A 17,864-nucleotide genomic window follows, 5' to 3' on the forward strand; every position below is an offset into this window, starting at 1 on the left:
CTGTGACGACCGCGAGGTCACGTGAAATAACGAACTTGGCCACAAAATGATATAACCCCGGGAGACACGGAAAACGGCATGCGGCGAGGCCTGCTTCGTGCGGCTTCCCCGAGGGCATGGAGGGCGCTCGAGTGTTGACGCTGTTTTGAACCAAAAGCTTCACTACGCCATCCGCCTAATGACCTTCAGCGAGCCAGTGGTCACAGTATGACTATGTAGCTTAACCATGGTACCACCTATCCCCTTGACATTTGAGAGCAGATGGAGCATCACGTGTTCCTTGTTGTAATTAACGGCGTCCTCGACTCCATAGTCACGGCAAATTAATCGCTGCAAATCATGTGTGCCCATGAAGCCTAACCAAAGCGTAACCATATAAAACAACTATTTCGCTTCGCGTAACTAGGTTTAGCAGGGTTTGGTAGCAGCAGCGGACACGCGTACAACCAACTGAAGCGGCTATCTACCATTTTTCAGCACTTTCATCGACGCATCGGCACGTGTCATCGTGGAGAGATACTCGCTACAGACGTGGCTATAATCTTTGCACCGTGAGCAACATCTGTCCCGCTATCCTGCTGTGGCTACGCGCAACGCTATTCCTGACACTTTGGCAGCAGCAGAGGACACGCGTGCAACCAACTGAAGTGGCTATCTTCCATTTTTCAGGTACTGTACGTTGGCCTCTACCTATACTTGGTGCCTTCCCGGTGAACGTCTTCTCCTGTACCGCCGGCTGCCTTGGCGCCTGCCTTACCTGTTTCCATTCACCAAGCCTTCATTGTTACACCAATTGTGCGACTTTCTGCTGCACTTTCATCGACGCATCGGCACGTGCCATCGTGAAGAGGTACTCGCTACGGACGTGGCTATCATCTTTGCACCGTGAGCAACATCTGTCCCGCTGTTTTCCTGTGGCTACGCGCAACGCTATTCCTGACACTTTGGCAGCAGCAGCGGACACGCGTACAACCAACTGAAGCGGTTATCTACCATTTTTCAGGTTGGTCCGGGCTACATTTGTAGTTTCCTTTTTTCAGTGTCTCTGCTGCTGCTGCCGAAGTGTTTGTGACATGCCAAATGCAGAAATACTAAACGTTCTCCAAAATTTCAAGCAAGAAGTTCGCGACTTACTTAAAAGTGACTTGCAGCAACAATGTACCGACTTGCGTACCTCTCTTGAAAAAGAACTTCGAAAAGAGCATCGCGACCTTAAGCAGAGCCTTGAATTCCTCAATAAACCGTATGAGGAAATGGTAACAAAATGCACTCAACTCGAGGAAGAAAACAATGAGCTTAAGGCTTAGAATGAAGCCCTAGTTACTGAACAAGAGAAGCTTAAAACACTTGCTGCTCAAACAGACAAGAGAACTACCGCTCTCGAGCAGTACTCTCGTAACAGAAACATTGAGCTGAAAGATGTCCCCAATACTTCCGATGAAAGGCTAACAGAAGTCCTTGGAAAACTTAGCGAAGCTGTAGGCGAATCGATAGAGGAAAGCAATATTGATATTTGTCACCGTGTTCCTGCCAAAGATGCCCCTTTCCCGCCCATAGCGGTACAATTTCACAACCGGTCTAAACGCGATGCTGTGTTGGAAAAGGCGCGGAAAATGCGTCTATCCGCTACCGATGTCGGCCAGCCGGAAAAAACGCCAATATACGTTAACGAGCATCTCTGTCCACAGCTGAAAAAGCAGCTAGGAATGACAGTGGCAAGAAAGAAAGAGATGAGCTGGCGGTATGCCTGGACGAAAGACGGAAAAATATTTGCCCGCAAAACCGAAAAATCTGGAGTGCTTCAGATAACGAGCAGCAGTGATCTTGAAAAGATTGTTTAACAGGTTTGGGTGACGCCCTCGTCGTTTTATGATATATAGCCGGATACCAGATGGCACCACAAACATCGCCCTTGCCCCTTTTTCGAGAAAAGTACATTTCTTTCTTGCATATAAATGTTCAGTCAGCAAGAAACAAAAAAGACGAAATAATTACACTTTTTGACTGTTTTAGTTTTAAGTTTGGTGTAGTGATGGTAACTGAAATTTGGTACCAGGATGATTCAGAAGCACTTCGTGTGCACGGCTATCAAACCTTCCACTTGAATCGCAATGGGAGGATGGGGGCGGTGTAATGCTGTTAGTGAAATATGCATTTCAATGCGACATTGTTGACTCTTTCTGTTATAGCTGATGATTACGAAATGCTAACTTTGAGATGTAATATGACTATTTTTTCTGTGGCATACCGTCCGCCTAAAGGTAGAAATAGTGCTTTTTTTTCGTTTCTTGGCGCATTTCTAAGTTGGGTTAACGAAAATCACTGCAAACTAATTCTCGGCGAAGACCTGAACATTGACCTTCTGCATTCGTCCCCACAAAGTGCAGAATTGTGCTGCACTTTAGAAACTAATGCGTTCACTAACGTCATAGAGCAACCCACTCGTATACAGCATGGTACATCCACACTCATAGACATTTTTATCACAAACACTATAAATGTGCCTATCAGTTCAGGAGTTCTTTAAACACACATTAGTGGCCACTTACCTATATATTTAGTGCTTAGTCAAAAACGTTCCAATTAAAGGACGCGAAGCGGAGTGTTAATACATATCGGCAGATAAATGAAAGCATCTTGGAGGTTTTTTTATAATTTACTTTAAGATATCCTGAGGAGAGCGTTCTTTCGAGCACTGATACGGAGGGGGCTTACAACACCTTCATACACAAATTTATAAATGTCTATAATGATTGCTTTCCCTTCAGAGCCCACAAACGGCCGCGCAAAGCACGCAAACCTTGGATTACTGCAGAATGTATCAAAGCTATAAAGCTGAAAAATGTTCTTTATCAAAAGTTTTAGAAATACAGAAACAAAACCTATTTAGATGAATTCAAAAAACACAGAAACAGAACAAGCAGTCTCTTACGGAAAACTAAAAGAGAGTACTTTGAAAACCTTTTCGTCCAGGACACGAATTCATTTGGATAAAATTAATTACGCTCTTAAACAGCCACCCTGGTGCAAAATGATAACCCCAACGAGATAACTGTAAATGGTACAACTCTTGCTGGAGAAACTTTAGCTGTAGCTTTTAATGATTTTTTCACATCAGTAGGAAATAGGCATCATGAACCCATCTGTACAGATTTTATGCACCAACGAACAGAAGAGAGTGCATTTTATCTCCGGTAACTGCAGATGAGCTCGTGTCTACAATCATGTCTCTAAACAATTCTACTTGTACTGATATAGGTGGCTTACAGATTCGGCCACTTAAGTATGTTGCTATTATTATAGCTCCAGCTTTAGAGTACATCATTAATCAAATATTTTCATGCGGTCAATTTCCTCGCCGGCTCCAAGTGGCTAAAGTTACTACCATTTTTAAAGGTGGTGAGAGATGCAACATGTCTAACTACAGGCCTATTTCAATACTCCCTGTTTTCTCCCAAGTCGTTGAAAAACTAATACACGTTCGAATGAGCACATTCCTAACCAAGCATCACATCATGACGCAATATCCGTTTGGGCTTACAAAAAAACAATCCACAGAAAGCGCCTTGCTTGCACAAACAGAAATCATTCTGAATGCTTTTGAGCGTGAATTGTATACACTTGGAATATTTGTAGACTATTCAAAAGCATATGACAAAATAAATCACACCCCGCTATTAAAAAAAATGGAATATTATGGCTTCAGAGGCTGGTTTTCTATCTGTCATTAAGTTCTACCTGCAACACCGGCAACAAAGGGTACACATAAAGAACTCTTGCTCCAGTTTCAAACCATTACTACACGGCATCCGCAGGGAAATATTCTCGGGCCGCTGCTTTTCAACCTATATATTAATGACCTTGTTAACATAGATTTAAACACTTCATTTGTTATTTATGCCGACGATACAAGCTTATTTTTCTCAAATCACAGTTTACCCCTGCTTGTTAAAAAAGCGAATGAGGTGCTTGACGGGCTAAACATTTGGAGTCAAATTAATTATTTAACTATAAACGTCTCGAAGCCAAAATCAGTTCTTTTTCGCCCTAAAAATAAGCCAGTTAATTCCAATATTATCCTTCGACTAGCTCTTTCGGTCATAGATTTGGTACCAGTTATAAAAACGATAGGTGTTCTTTTTCAAGAGAATATGCAGTGGGAGTGCGCATGCTGATTTCTTCACTCCAAACTTTCGCGAATAGTAGGTATTCTTGCACGCTTTCATTATTTTTTGCCATTAAATTGCTCTTATACAATTCCCTTGTCATGTCCATGCTATTGTATGGTTATTTGGTATGGGGAACAACGACCTACGCAAACCTGTCCAAAATCTATCGACTACAGAAAAAAGGCGTAAGAATCATTTCTAATGAACCCAATGACGCATACACAGAACCTACATTTCATGACCTTAGATTAAAACCATTACCGAACCTGTTCAACGCAATTCTGCTAAAACGCTGTCATACTTATCGCATAAATAGTGACCCTTCCCTTGAGACACTTGCGACGCTGGCTCCAGTTGAAAAACCGTATGGCACACGAAGCAGTGAGGTTTGGAAGATTCCCCATACCCGTACCAACTATGGCCGCCAAATGTTGATGTACATGCTACCACAAGCTCTTAATTCCTCTGTTAACAAGTCCAGCTAATCTATACAACAGTATATGTCCTCAAATCAAAATATTGTTAACACATGCAGTTTTGTATCCACCCGATATTAGTCCTATCATATAAATGTACTTTGTAATATACAAAGCCGTCGTTATGTTTATGGCTTTTTCTTGTTTTGTTGCGTTTTGTCCGCTGCTGTATTGCACTGTAAGCGGGGTGCTAGCCTTTGTCAAGCCATCGCAGGCTTTTTGCTAGCAACCTCCAGCATCACGAGCACTGTGTAATCAGTGTTGATGCTAAATACAATTATTTGTATTGTATTGTATTTGTAAACCTCAGCCATCCTTTAAGATGACGGAGCGAGGCTGCCCTCCTTGGTCGATGCACATGGCTTTCTGTGCACCATCGCGACGCTGTGCTCTAGAGGCGCGCTCAAAATTCTTTCCAGACGCGTAATATCGGCCTCAGTCTTGCTTATTACTTGGAGTATTTACATTCTCGTTCGCTCCCACTGTATGGACGTAAAACACATCAAGTAGCACCATTTGGCTCTCATCACAGCATGGTGGGTTTTCGATGTCCATCATGCAATATTCTTCGCGTAAGGTCAATCGTTTTCCATCAGTTATTGATTGCTTTAGTAATCGACGTTTTTGATGAAATACAGCTCTCTTTTTAGTGATCTTGTAGACATGAACCGGCAGGTGCTCCTAAACAGTTCGCAGTGTACGATGCGCACTATGTGCGTGAGAACAGGCAAGCTGGTCAGAAAGCGGGGGTCTCTGCGTACACGCCTTGAGTGCAACCACGTTTATCCTACTCTGGAATATCAGCATATATATATATATATATATATATATATATATATATATATATATATATATATATATATATATATATATATATATATATATATATATTGTAGTGAACTACACGAGGATACACTAAGACGAGGATGGAGTAGGCGAAAATATCACGAAAAAGAGGATAAGGCTAAATATTGGGTTGCTGGTCCGCTTCTTTTGTTCTCTTTTGACTAACGCACGCGGTGGCATTGTCAATTTAAGGTAATGTCGACGCAGTCCCCAGGCCAAGGGCGCTCCCCTTGGTCGGGTTCCCTCCTGACCGATGATCTGCCCTTGGAAGCTTTTCAGAGCTCCGGTGTCCGCAACATCCCTGTGGCACTCGTACCTAAGGATGGGGGCACCATTAAAATGAACAACCCAGGAGCTGTTCGAGCTGCCCTTCAGGAAATTACTTCCTTCTACGAAGGAATAGCCGAGGTGCGCCAATTTGGTCGAGGCGGGATTCTTTGCCGTTCGCCAGAAATATCATGCATAAAGGACCTGCTAAAATGCTCCACTTTTGCCTCTCATCAGGTAAGCAGTTTTATCCCTTCACACCTGGCCTGCACAAGAGGTCTAGTCCGAGGTGTAGATTCCTCATTAAGTCCGCAAGAAACCCTTGACCTTCTTTCCGCGGCAGGCGTTGTTGCGGTCTATCGCTGTAGCTGGGAGGTAAATAATGTTCGTGTGCCGACAGAATTGGTTATTGCTACATTTGCAGGCACAGTCTGTCCATCGGAGATTAAAGCGTGGCCTTTAATATTCAGAGTAGATCACCTACCATCAAAGCCTCTGCAGTGTAACAACTGCTGGCGTTATGGCCATACTGCAGGCGGTTGCAAATCCACTTTGCGGTGTTGCAAATGCGGTGAAGCACATAAATCACACTTATGCTCTGATCAAATTGTCAAATGTTGTCTTTGCGGCGGACTTCACTCAGCAAATTCTTTGGAATGTCCCTTTAGAGCGCATGAAATGAAAATTCTGGAGATTATTGACCGCAAACGTTGCTCGAGGCGTGAGGCAATTCAGGAAATTAAAGACAGAGCTCTTGGTTATGCAGGTGTGTCGGCCTGTTCAGGAGCACCATTAGATTCCACGACGTCTAAAACCATAATAACTGCTGTGGAAGCAACCATGACCAAAATGGTGGATAGGATTGTGACAACGGTCACAGAATGCATATCCAATGTTCTAGCAGCTCAAAATTCTCAGACTGTGCAAACTGCTATGGTTTCTCCTACGGCACCTGGACATTCACTATCAGTGCAGCACTCATTAGCTGCAATGTCTTGTTCGCAAAATGAATCTTTCCGCATCACCTATGCAAAATTCCAACTATTCAGACGAGGCTCATGATGCAGATATGGGAGAGACAGATACGCGAATTCTAAAACGCAGTGGATCCCCGTTGTCCAACCCGTCATCACCTCGCCCACAAGCAAAATCAAAAAAGCAACAGCTAGGCTCTAACCAAAGGAAACCATTTTCGGCCAGGCTGTTGCTGCTGCCCGGATTACATAACCATAGGAAAGTTAAACGTTCTTCAGTGGAACTGTAGATCTCTTCTTTCAGCTACTACAGATTTAGTTTATCTTTCTTTAAAACATAATCCAGTAATAATCGTTTTACAAGAAACTTGGCTTACAACTGAAAAACATTTTCACTTACAAAATTATCGATCATTCCGACAAGATCGCCAGTCAAGAGGTGGTGGGTTACTAATTCTAGTTTCTTCAAAATTTTGTCATAGGGTTAAGATTTCTTTTCAATATTCTAGTTTATATTCTGAATTATTGGCTCTAGATTTTGAAATTCCAGCGTTCAGTCCGTTTACATTAGCGAATGTTTATTTCCGTCATGGTGTTCAGGACACCACATCTCTAGACCACCTACTAGTTAATTGTCAAAATTCAGTTATTTTGGCTGGAGATTTTAATTCGCACCATGTATCGTGGGGTTACAAGACGGATCCCTGCGGCAAGCATCTGTGGGATTGGCTTTCAGACAATAACCTTCACTTCATGAATTCTGGCTTTCCAACTTTTGTACGTGCTCACAGTCAATCTGTGATAGATTTAACTTCTTCCAGCACTAGTGTTTCTATATTAAATTGGTCGACAATTGATGGTGGCAACTCTAGCGACCATATACCTATTGTTTTTGAGGTTAACTGCCGCTTAACTCTGCCGACATCTCAGTTTAGATCATACGAAAATTATAACCAGTTTCACTCATTTTTGATTTCGTCTCTTGAGTCAGTGGTTGAGGCTACGGAAGAGTTAAAAGCGCAAACATTATGCCAGGCTATTGCATCCTGTCGTAAGAAGTGTGAATTCTTAGTACGTGCATCTAAAGGCAATACATCAACAAAATGGTGGAATGCAGATTGTTCGCGCGATTAGAGAAGAAAAAAGGCTGCATGGAAGAAGCTCCTTCACAACCAGTGCCCCAAAAATTGGCATGATTATAAATTTTTTGCATCTGCATTTAAACGCACAGTCGCACAAGCGAAAGGTAATTATGATACTGAGTATTTCAATTACCTTTCACAATCTAATAACCGACGTGCACTTTTCAGGTTTTTAAAATCGCGGAAAAAGATTCCTGTCTCAGAAAATTTACACTCATGTGTTTCGACTCCTAAAGAAGTTCTTAGAACAGTAGAAAACATCGCTAAAGGTTTAGAAAAGCGTTTTTTGTCAACACTTCCCAAATACCCTATGTTTGTAGGCCCAGTATATACGGTTAAGGATGTCCCTAAAATTACTTTTTCTCAGCTTTCTTCGATTGTAATGACGTTGCCAACTGCTGCGCCTGGCCCTGATGGAGTAACATCAAAAATGTTAAAAATCTTCTTTGAAGTGTCTCCAAATTCCTTGTTAGAATTGGTAAATTACTCAATTATTCATTCTTGGATACCTGGTGACTGGAAACTAGCCAAAGTGATTCCTTTACGGAAACACAATGGTGGTGGCTATACTTTGGAAAATATCAGACCAATATCTTTAACATCAAACTTGGTAAAATTAATTGAAAGGGTCGTACTCAAACGGGTTACCGAGTTTGTCGAACAAAAACATATTCTTAGTCCCTGTCAAATTGGATTTCGAGCAAAATTTTCAATATGGAATGCACATACCGACCTTGAGAGTCGAATTCTTCTTGCGCGGCGCAAAAAAATGCACGCTGCATTGGTGACTCTAGATATAGAGAAGGCTTATGATAGTGTAGAGCCCCGAATTTTATTGTACAGATTAGAATCGCTATGTTTTCCACAATACTTAATTGATTGGATATCTACATTCCTACAAAACAGACAATTTTACTGTTCATTGAACGGAGTGCATTCTGGCAAATATCAACAAACCAGAGGTGTCCCTCAAGGGGCAGTTCTCTCGCCCGTGCTCTTTAACATATTAATGAGTTCAATTCCCACTCATCAGGAGGTTCGCACTTATGTCTATGCGGAGGACATCGCATTCTTTACGGCTGCACCTGACATTCAATCCCTCAACAGGCGCCTGCAATCGTACCTAAGCTCCCTTCAAAATTGGTTAGTTGACTTAAGATTTAAATTAAATGTTAAAAAGTGCGCGTTCCTTGTTTTTCAAATTCAGGATCCGGTAACTCTTGCTCTAACATTTAAGCAGGAAATGATTCCTCAAGTTAAGTCTTTGAAATATCTAGGGGGCATTTACGATGACCATCTGGCATGGAGAGATCACATTGAACATGTTGCAGCGAAGGGGGCACGTGCTGTGGGTATGTTGCGCAGGTTAAGCAATCCAAGGTCTGGGATGCGGCGAGATGCACTTTTAATGATTTATGTTATGTATGTCCGCTCAATTATAGAATTTGGATCTGTGTTATTTTCTGGTTCACCTGCTTACAAAATTCATCCGCTTGTTCTTTTAGAGCAGGAAGCGCTTAGATTATGCCTTGGGCTCCCCAAATTTGTGGCTAATAATGTATTATACCTTGAAGCCCGAATACCACCGTTTTTAACTAGATTACAATTCTTGACTGTCCAGACGTATCTGAAAATATATGAATCACAATTCCACCGCTCCATATCAATTTTTTGTTGCGAGCCAGACTCCTTTTTTGGGGTCGGATGGCCTCGGTTTCATACCCCACAGGTAATTCTAGTGCAAAATCTGTTACAACCTTTGCACGTAGTCCTTTCTAACATCCTTCCAACAAAAGTAAGTGCATCGTCGGTTCAAATTCTCTATGATGACATTTTCCCAAATAATGCAAAACCCTTATCGCCTCACATTTTAAATGGATTATAAGAAGATCATTTACAAAGTCTTCCCGTTAGCATAACGATAGCAACGGATGCTTCTCAATTTAATGAAAAAGCCAGCGTTGGAATATACTGTCCGATTTTAGACTGGGCTTTTTCAGTCCGTCTTCCGGATTTTACTCCAATTTTCCAGGCTGAGTTGCTGGCGGCGGTGCTTGCTCTGCGCAAACTAGACCCAACATACTCAACAGTGGCTGTAATTACAGACTCTTATTCTTTGTGCTTGTCGCTTTCTTCGAATATGGACTCGCCAATTTTAAACACCTTTCTTTCATTGCTCCCCTCACATTTGAGCCTCATACATATAGTGTGGGTACCAGGACACAGCAATGTGACAGCCAATGAGGTTGCAGACAGACTAGCCAAAGATTCTCTGAACGGCCCTGTATTGCCCATCCCCCCGGCAACAGCGTATATAACAGCAGCACGATTTCGGCGGCGTGCCTTATTAAGCACGCAGTCTGGATCTATTTTATCCTCGGATGACTACCTGCACCTCAAGTATTCCTGGAATAGGAAATCATGTCAATCAAGGCAGACTGAGGTCTCTCTAACCAGGCTACGCTGTCGTATTCCGCCCCTAAATTTCTATATGTACAGGTCTGGTTTGGCGCTTTCTCCTGTCTGCGCATTCTGCGGGGAACCGGAAACAATAGGTCATTTCTTGATATTTTACCGCCGTTTTACCATGATGAGAAAACGGTACTTAGAGAAGCCGTTATAACAGCTGGGTCTTAATTTGAGCAGCCAAATTTTATTATCGTTCGGTGTCACCATGCATGGGTACAGCAACAGGTATGTTTTTAACGCCATTCAAAACTTCTTAATAGAAACAAAACGTCTACCTGGCTAATATGCTTTGAAGTTTTAATCTGAACATATAAATCTTACTATTCTCCTACTGCGTGCGTTAGTATTTACTCTTATATATTTTGGTTGATCATATTTACATTTCCTTTTCTATTCCCTTGCATTTATTTTTTTTTTCATTTTTCCGATGTAGTTATACATCTCAAAATCTAATATCTCTGCACCCCAATTCTTGGCCGATCCCCCTGTGTGGGTATGTGCCATCACATTAGAGGAGAACAACAACAACAACAATAGACTGGCTGTGTTCTTGTGGGGTTCGCCGTGCAACTTCGAGATGGCTATTATCCCTGTTAAAACACAGTAAAAAAAACCTTTCATTTGGTGGAGGTGAGCATTTCCTGCCGCCCTGGAGCTCCGCAGCCGCACACTCTCGACGCAAGCAATGACCGACGCTACCACCCCCAGTCCAACCGGCCTCTCATCCGCCGTGTTCTGCGCTGGAGCTTTGCGCCACCGTGATCCTCCTATCTTCAGCGGAACCGGCGACCATGACGTAGAAGTCTGGCTGGCTTCATATGAGCGGGTCAGTATTCACAACCACTGGTACGACAACCAAAAACTCAATAACGTCATTTTCTACCTAATGGACGTTGCAAACCTATGGTTCCGCAACCACGAGGCCGATATCACATCGTGGTCTACTTTCAAGACTAGTTTTGCCGATATTTTCGGCCTGCCTGCAGTGCGCACGTTGCGCGCTGAGCAACGCCTGCGCGGCCGTGCACAGCTTCCTGGTGAGAATTTTACCAGCTATATTGAAGATGTCGTAGACCTGTGCAAGCGCGTGGACGCTTCAATGTCAGAGAGCACCAATATTGATCACATTATGCAAGGAATTAATGATGACGCGTTCCAGATGCTTCCGGCTAAAAATCCAGCCACCGTCGTCGACGTTATCAACGCATGCCACAACTTTGATGAATCACGCAAGCGCCGTAACATCACTCGCTCTTCGCTCTCGCACACGGCGCCGCTTGCAGCTTTAACACCGGAAGCAGACCAGTCCACCTTGCTGCCACAAATAAAGCAGTTCGTTCGAGAAGAAGTTGCCCGTCAACTATCCCTCGTTCGCCAACGTCCTGACGCTCCCACTCCTTTAGTGCCAAAGTTGCAGCAAGTCATCCGTCAACAAGTTGCGGAAGCACTCCCCACGCTTCCTGAAGCTCCTTCTGTTGCTCTTTTGACATACGTCGAAGCACCAGTCCAGTATAGTCAACCTGCTGTTCCAGCCCCTTTGACCTACGCGTCAGTGGCTGCGCGGCCACCGCCTGAGCCGTCACCACCCATGCAGCCTGTCCTACGCCCTGCACCGCTTCCTCAAACGGCCCCGCTTCATCCTCCCACTCCGCGCTATTACAACCCTTGGCGTACTTCGGACAATCGTCCTATTTGCTACTGCTGTGGTTTCGCTGGCCATGTGGCCAGTCGATGTCGTCGTCGCATGGCCGAGCCTGCGTCTTCTGATTACTCGCCACCGCTGCTTCGTTCTGTCCACTCTCCGCCTGCGTATGCCACAGAACAGCGTTCGTATACAACCCGTCGTTCTCCTTCTCCGCGTCGCCGGTCACTGTCACCAATGCGCCGGCGACCGCCACCTGCTGACGAGGGAAACTAAGCTCCGCGGTTCCTGAGGCAAGACCTGCGTACTCTGCGAAAAGCTCAAGGCCTCATATATATATATATATATATATATATATATATATATATATATATATATATATATATATATATATATATACAATGCGATCCAGTTTGTTTTAGACGAAAATAAGCGATTCGATGTGTTGAACACTTGCGGTCTACTCCCTCGCAGTGCTCGCGTTACTATTGTCGGAGCCGGCTTGTATGCGTATCGCAAATAAATGTATTACACAGATGGCAGGGTCATTATTTCCAGCGACAGATGCTTTTGACAGATGACTACTGCACGTAATGAGCTGTAGCCCCCGCTGCGCTACGGGGTAACAGAAATCAGCTCTGGGCAGCGGCCGTCTGGTAAGCCGAGTTACGCACGTGGCCTGTTTTTCGTGGAAGATGGCATGGATGTGTGGATGTTCCAGAAGCGGTAAGTCCACGGTTTTCCATTACATTCGTTCAGAAATAGTTAAGATTGGCGTCAAGGCAACGTTGCGTTCGCTTGTCGACATTCAGCTTACAATGCTCGCTTGCTACGGTACTGACGACGCGGAAAGATCCAGTGAGGTTCACCAAATAGACCGCTTACGCGATTCCGATTCCTGTAGTGTATGTAAATGAGGCTGAAGTGCTGCCTTTGCGGCAGCCCGCTGAGATTGTATCGCTGCCCCTGCAGTGTCCCGCGCGAAGCATAATGGCGGCTTGGCATGTCTAGAGTTATTAGGATAGAACTTATCGCGAAAATGGTAACTTAATCCTGGATTTTAGTGTAGTTTAGGGGAAGTCCGTGTAATTATTAATCGCGCACAAAACCCTGGAGGTGGGACAGGTTTTAGCGCATGCGAGACGCGGCCGGCTCGTTGGCATCACAAAACACCGTTTGCTGGACCATGTCAAGTTTCCACGTCCCGAGCACTGAGCTATTTGCGCGAGAACGGGTACACGCCTCTTACTGGGCTCTGCATCTTGTAAGCTCCAACTCCTCGGCTTCGCTAAATCTATGGGCGGCCCAGACCAAAAAGACAGTGCCAATTGGCCAGACCTCTAAAGAGCGCTGCTGTGTTTTACGGCCTTCAAATGTGCCTTCCAGCAAAGAGTGGAGCTGCGAACCACAAGTGGATGCAATTAGCTGTGATTTAGCACGCATGAATGGGGCATCTACGATGGTCATTGCGAAATTCTACGCGAAAATGTATATAACTTGTTCCGTCGAAAAGCCGCCGCCGCCGTCGGTGACACGGTCATGACGTCAGAATCAATTGACCTCGCACGGGAATTTCAAGCACTCCAAATGTAATATAACGCCAACGAATAGGGAAGGATCTGAAGCAAGGACATTCCTCACTTTATCAGCAAATATTTTCCTCTAACTAGATTGTCTTATGAAAAGAGGAAGCAATTTTTGAATACATTTCTCACACTGCAGTTCCAAAAAAGGGTATATGGCTGCCAGGCGGGCATTCAACGCATAAGCCAGGAAGGATTTTTGGTAGTAAGCGTGCTAGAGGGAGTAAATGCATTGGGGTGCGTACGACTGTGTTTTTTATGTTTACTGATCTTGTAATAGTCATTCAAATATCCTTTTTTTTTTCATTCAAAGAGTGCAAGGACTCCGCTAAATGTGTATTATTTTTGTGTACTAATCTTACAATATTACTTTAAATGTTTCTTTTTAATTTACAGAATGGAAGGGCCCCATTAAACGGCCTACCACGTCTACTCTTAAGGCGGAGGTTAAGCAATATCCTAACTTAAAAGAAAGGATTTGCTTTCGACCTTGATGGCCACCATACCCGCAAACATATATCCATACGATTGCGTTAGGCTCCCGCTTAGCGAAAAACCTTTCCGCGAGGACATTCGTTAAAAGGCAGCATTGGTCAAAAAACATGAAGAAGCGAACCAGAAACGTAAGTGAATGGCCCTGAAAATAAAATTGATAGATAGTGAGATGGAGATCTAAAGCGAGCCCCACGCTTCGATCCAGTGTTAGCCACACTGCACTTAGGCCACGCAGGAATATTCGCACGGCTTGGTTGCAGGTAGGCCTTTTGTCTATGATGCTTGGTTTTTCTCATATGATAGCTTACGACTGCACTTAGTAAGCGCTTGTAAGAATATAATGGCAAAAAAATACTTGTGTCATATCGCTAAGCTTAAGAATGTGTGAACCAGCAACTTGAGCTATGATTGGTATGCATGGAGACGCTACTTCGCAGCCACCAAAATAAGAACAGGACGAAAATTTGAACTAAGGCTTAAGTTATCTCTCGTATATTTGGAAGTGCGACGCTAGTGAATGTGGGTGAAGGGTTTGTATACGTGAATGAGTACGCGTGAGAGAAGTCGTTGACGGTAGGCAATAACGCAGGATTAGGCAACAAAGAAGGTACCGATGGGACAAGCGTAATCTTTACATTTTTCGCACGCAATGAGTCAGCCAAACACAAAAACTCCATGTCGCTTACAAGTCGAACCTCCGAGCATAATGCAGTTTTTTTCTTCTTTCAAGTGACACCTCAATGTAGGGCGAGTCGCATCGCGTTTGTGCTTCGCCGCCTTGTTTGAGTTAGCAGCATCTCTTAGGTGGAGCTACACTCCCGAAAACAATATTCACGTGCTAGCTTGCCCTCCTCGGTCGCCGAGGCATTGTCTTCATATCGTTCCGAGGCAATGCCACCCATCGCATCAGCATGCAACAAAGCACATCTAATAAACTCGCTACAGCAGCGTTAATTAATTAGCTCCAATCGAGCACTAGCTGCTACTCACGAGCGACTACGTGCGACAGCTCCCCCCTTACCCCTCACCGCCGCATTCCAAAAGCTCCGCACTCTCGACGAGATGAGCAAGCGTTCCGCCAGGCCGTCCATTTTTCCCTATATCTTCGCTTTTTCCCTTTTAAGGTAACAAATCTTTTCTCTAAAATAATAAATATTGAGGGACTAAGTTCGCTATCTGAACTTTCTTTTCAACGATGCAGGAACGTTGCTATATTAACGTCACTAATGCTGTCGGGATGTGTTTTAATACTTACGTTTTCTTTACACGCGTTGTGTTCGCCTTTTGGCAATTAAAAATTATTTTTCATTTATATTTTATTACGCCCATCAAGCTTGGTCAAGGTCTACAATATTAAATAAATAAATAGAAAGGCGACGCTCAAAGACATCTCTGCAAACCTATGTGACCTGAATTGATAACAGCTTGTTCCTGGTGTGTTATGCATTGCAGTCGATTTAGCTAAGTTCTCCAAGTGGAAAATATGTCCGCTAACAAGTCGCGTTTCATTTTGCTTTCGTAACGAGGCTAGGCATGCAACGGCAAACTTCAAGCAAAGATTGGGAAAATCGCTGATTGGGAATCTTAGTGGTATTTGTGTGCGAATGCAAACACATTAGATATAGCGTTTCGAGCATGCATTGATTTGGAATTAAACGTAATCAAGACGTTTACAATGTCTATCAATAAGGCTTGACCTGTGCAACTGGACAGATCGCAGGTTGCGGTACATCAAACGTTGAATCACTGCAAAACAAACCAGGCGACGTCTGTAGTTGCTGCAGGCGCTTTCTCCGACCACTTCAGATGATCAAACGCAACGATAGCCCAGGCGTTGCGCTCAGCAGTGTACACACGTGGGTCGTTTCAATATATGCTACCTTGGGCAAATTTGCGGGATGGGCAATGGCACGACAGCAGCTGTACGAGACAACGATGAGGAGGTCTCTTTCGACGCTGACAGAAGAGGCGATCGGACGTAGCTAAGGACCAAGTTAGGTGTACTATCGGAAACGCACTTGTAAAACTCTAACCACACAACTTGTGTTGAAAAGCGCCAAGAGAGAAACTCCCTCGAATGATCCTTCAACAAGTTTGGTAGGGAACCGAAAAAAGCAGAAGCGTCACCTGATCATGCGTTTCTCTAAAAAATATCGTGGGACCAACTGGAACATTTCTCTTACGCCCACGTGCGCAGCAGCTATTATCAAGCTCATCTTAGGCGCTGTGGTGTACGACAAAACCCGACATTATAAGGCTTTCTTCTAGTAATGCCCCAGAGTACAATCTGACTCGTAACTTCCTTATTACACCACACCCTTCTAGCGGCCTCGAAACGCGCTCGGTATTGCTATACCTCTCTAATATTCTCAGTGAGACATGCCGGAAGAACAATGACCGCCACTGTTTCACGGACTAAGGCATTGAATTTGGCAACTGGAATAGCTTACTTTGTTTTTCACGAGTCTCGCAATCACGCCCATATCAACATGGCAACACCCATGAATGGCTTTGCACTGCTGCCTAGATATTGTGGGTGATAACGCCAAGCAATGACCCCTTGCAGTAGAACACATAGATATTATCAATACCCTTCACGGAGTGGACATGTGCGTAGAAAGACCAGTAACAGCCGACGGGCTGGAAACAACCTATGCTTGCTCAGAAACTCCTCTTTTATCGGCTGTTGCACCTGTTACTCTACGTTGGGAACTTTACCAGCCAACGAATATCTGTCTTTACGATGTCACGGAACTCCCTAATCAGTCTGTCCGTTTGCAAGGCGCAAACGCCTCTGAAGTATTCTGTGAAGTATGTAATTCTGCTACACTTGAAATACATCAACTTGCATCTACCAAAGAAATTGAGACCAAGCTCTGTCGGATTTTCTTCTTATTCTGAGAACGTGGCCATCTCATTCCTGTCGTATGGAATCCACGTGTCACTGATGATGGCACATGATATCGATCCGCCCGTGAAGCAACTTCGCAGCGCCTTGCTCGTATCTCTCCTATCGATCCTAAAAACAAGGACCCCGCATATATGATTCCCGAGCTTTCACAGGGTCATAAAAAATGTTGCCATATTGTGTTCTTATTGCAGCCCCTCAGAAGCGTCAGAAGTTGTAGTCTACACATTGACACATGTAAACGTTGTTTCATTAATTCCACCGAGCTCTCGAGGCAGACCAGGTAATCCTGAATACGGCTTGTTCTGATCCTGTGTACATCACCAATATTATCAGCCAACGGGTCCCAACATATCGCTGTCATGCTTGCTATCGCCGGTTGCTCGAATGCACGTGCCATTAAATAGGCTGTGCACCCATCCAAATTGGGCTAATGTGCTACAAATATAGTTCACAATTTCACCAATTAAATTCAACACCTCGCGAAAAGAACGGCTGTCGCCTTCCTCCACGATGTAGATGGGTTGCCGAATCTGTGCCCCGTGAAAATAAATCTTCACGACGATGTCACAGCACGCAACGCCCTTCAGAAGGTTAAAATCAGCCCGGGTTTGTCACCTCATCAGAAGAACCTTCTGTCCTCCCTGCTACTTGATTTTAAAGATTGCTTCGCGACGAGCTCCAAGGTCGGACGTACGCCGATAGCCAAGCATCGCATCGCCATCGATTCAGCCACGCCACCAGTTTGTCAGCGTCCATACCTTGTTTCGCCTAAAGAGTGGGAGGCTATTAAAACGCAAGTCGATGAAATGCTTGCAGACGATGTTATACAGCCGTCAACAAGTCCGTGGGCGTCGCTGGTTGTCCTGGTAAAAAAGAAAGACAACACGTTC

The sequence above is a fragment of the Amblyomma maculatum genome, chromosome 2 (assembly GCF_055883805.1).
Source record: "Amblyomma maculatum isolate TAMU_Amacu chromosome 2, ASM5588380v1, whole genome shotgun sequence".
NCBI classification, from domain to species: domain Eukaryota; kingdom Metazoa; phylum Arthropoda; class Arachnida; order Ixodida; family Ixodidae; genus Amblyomma; species Amblyomma maculatum.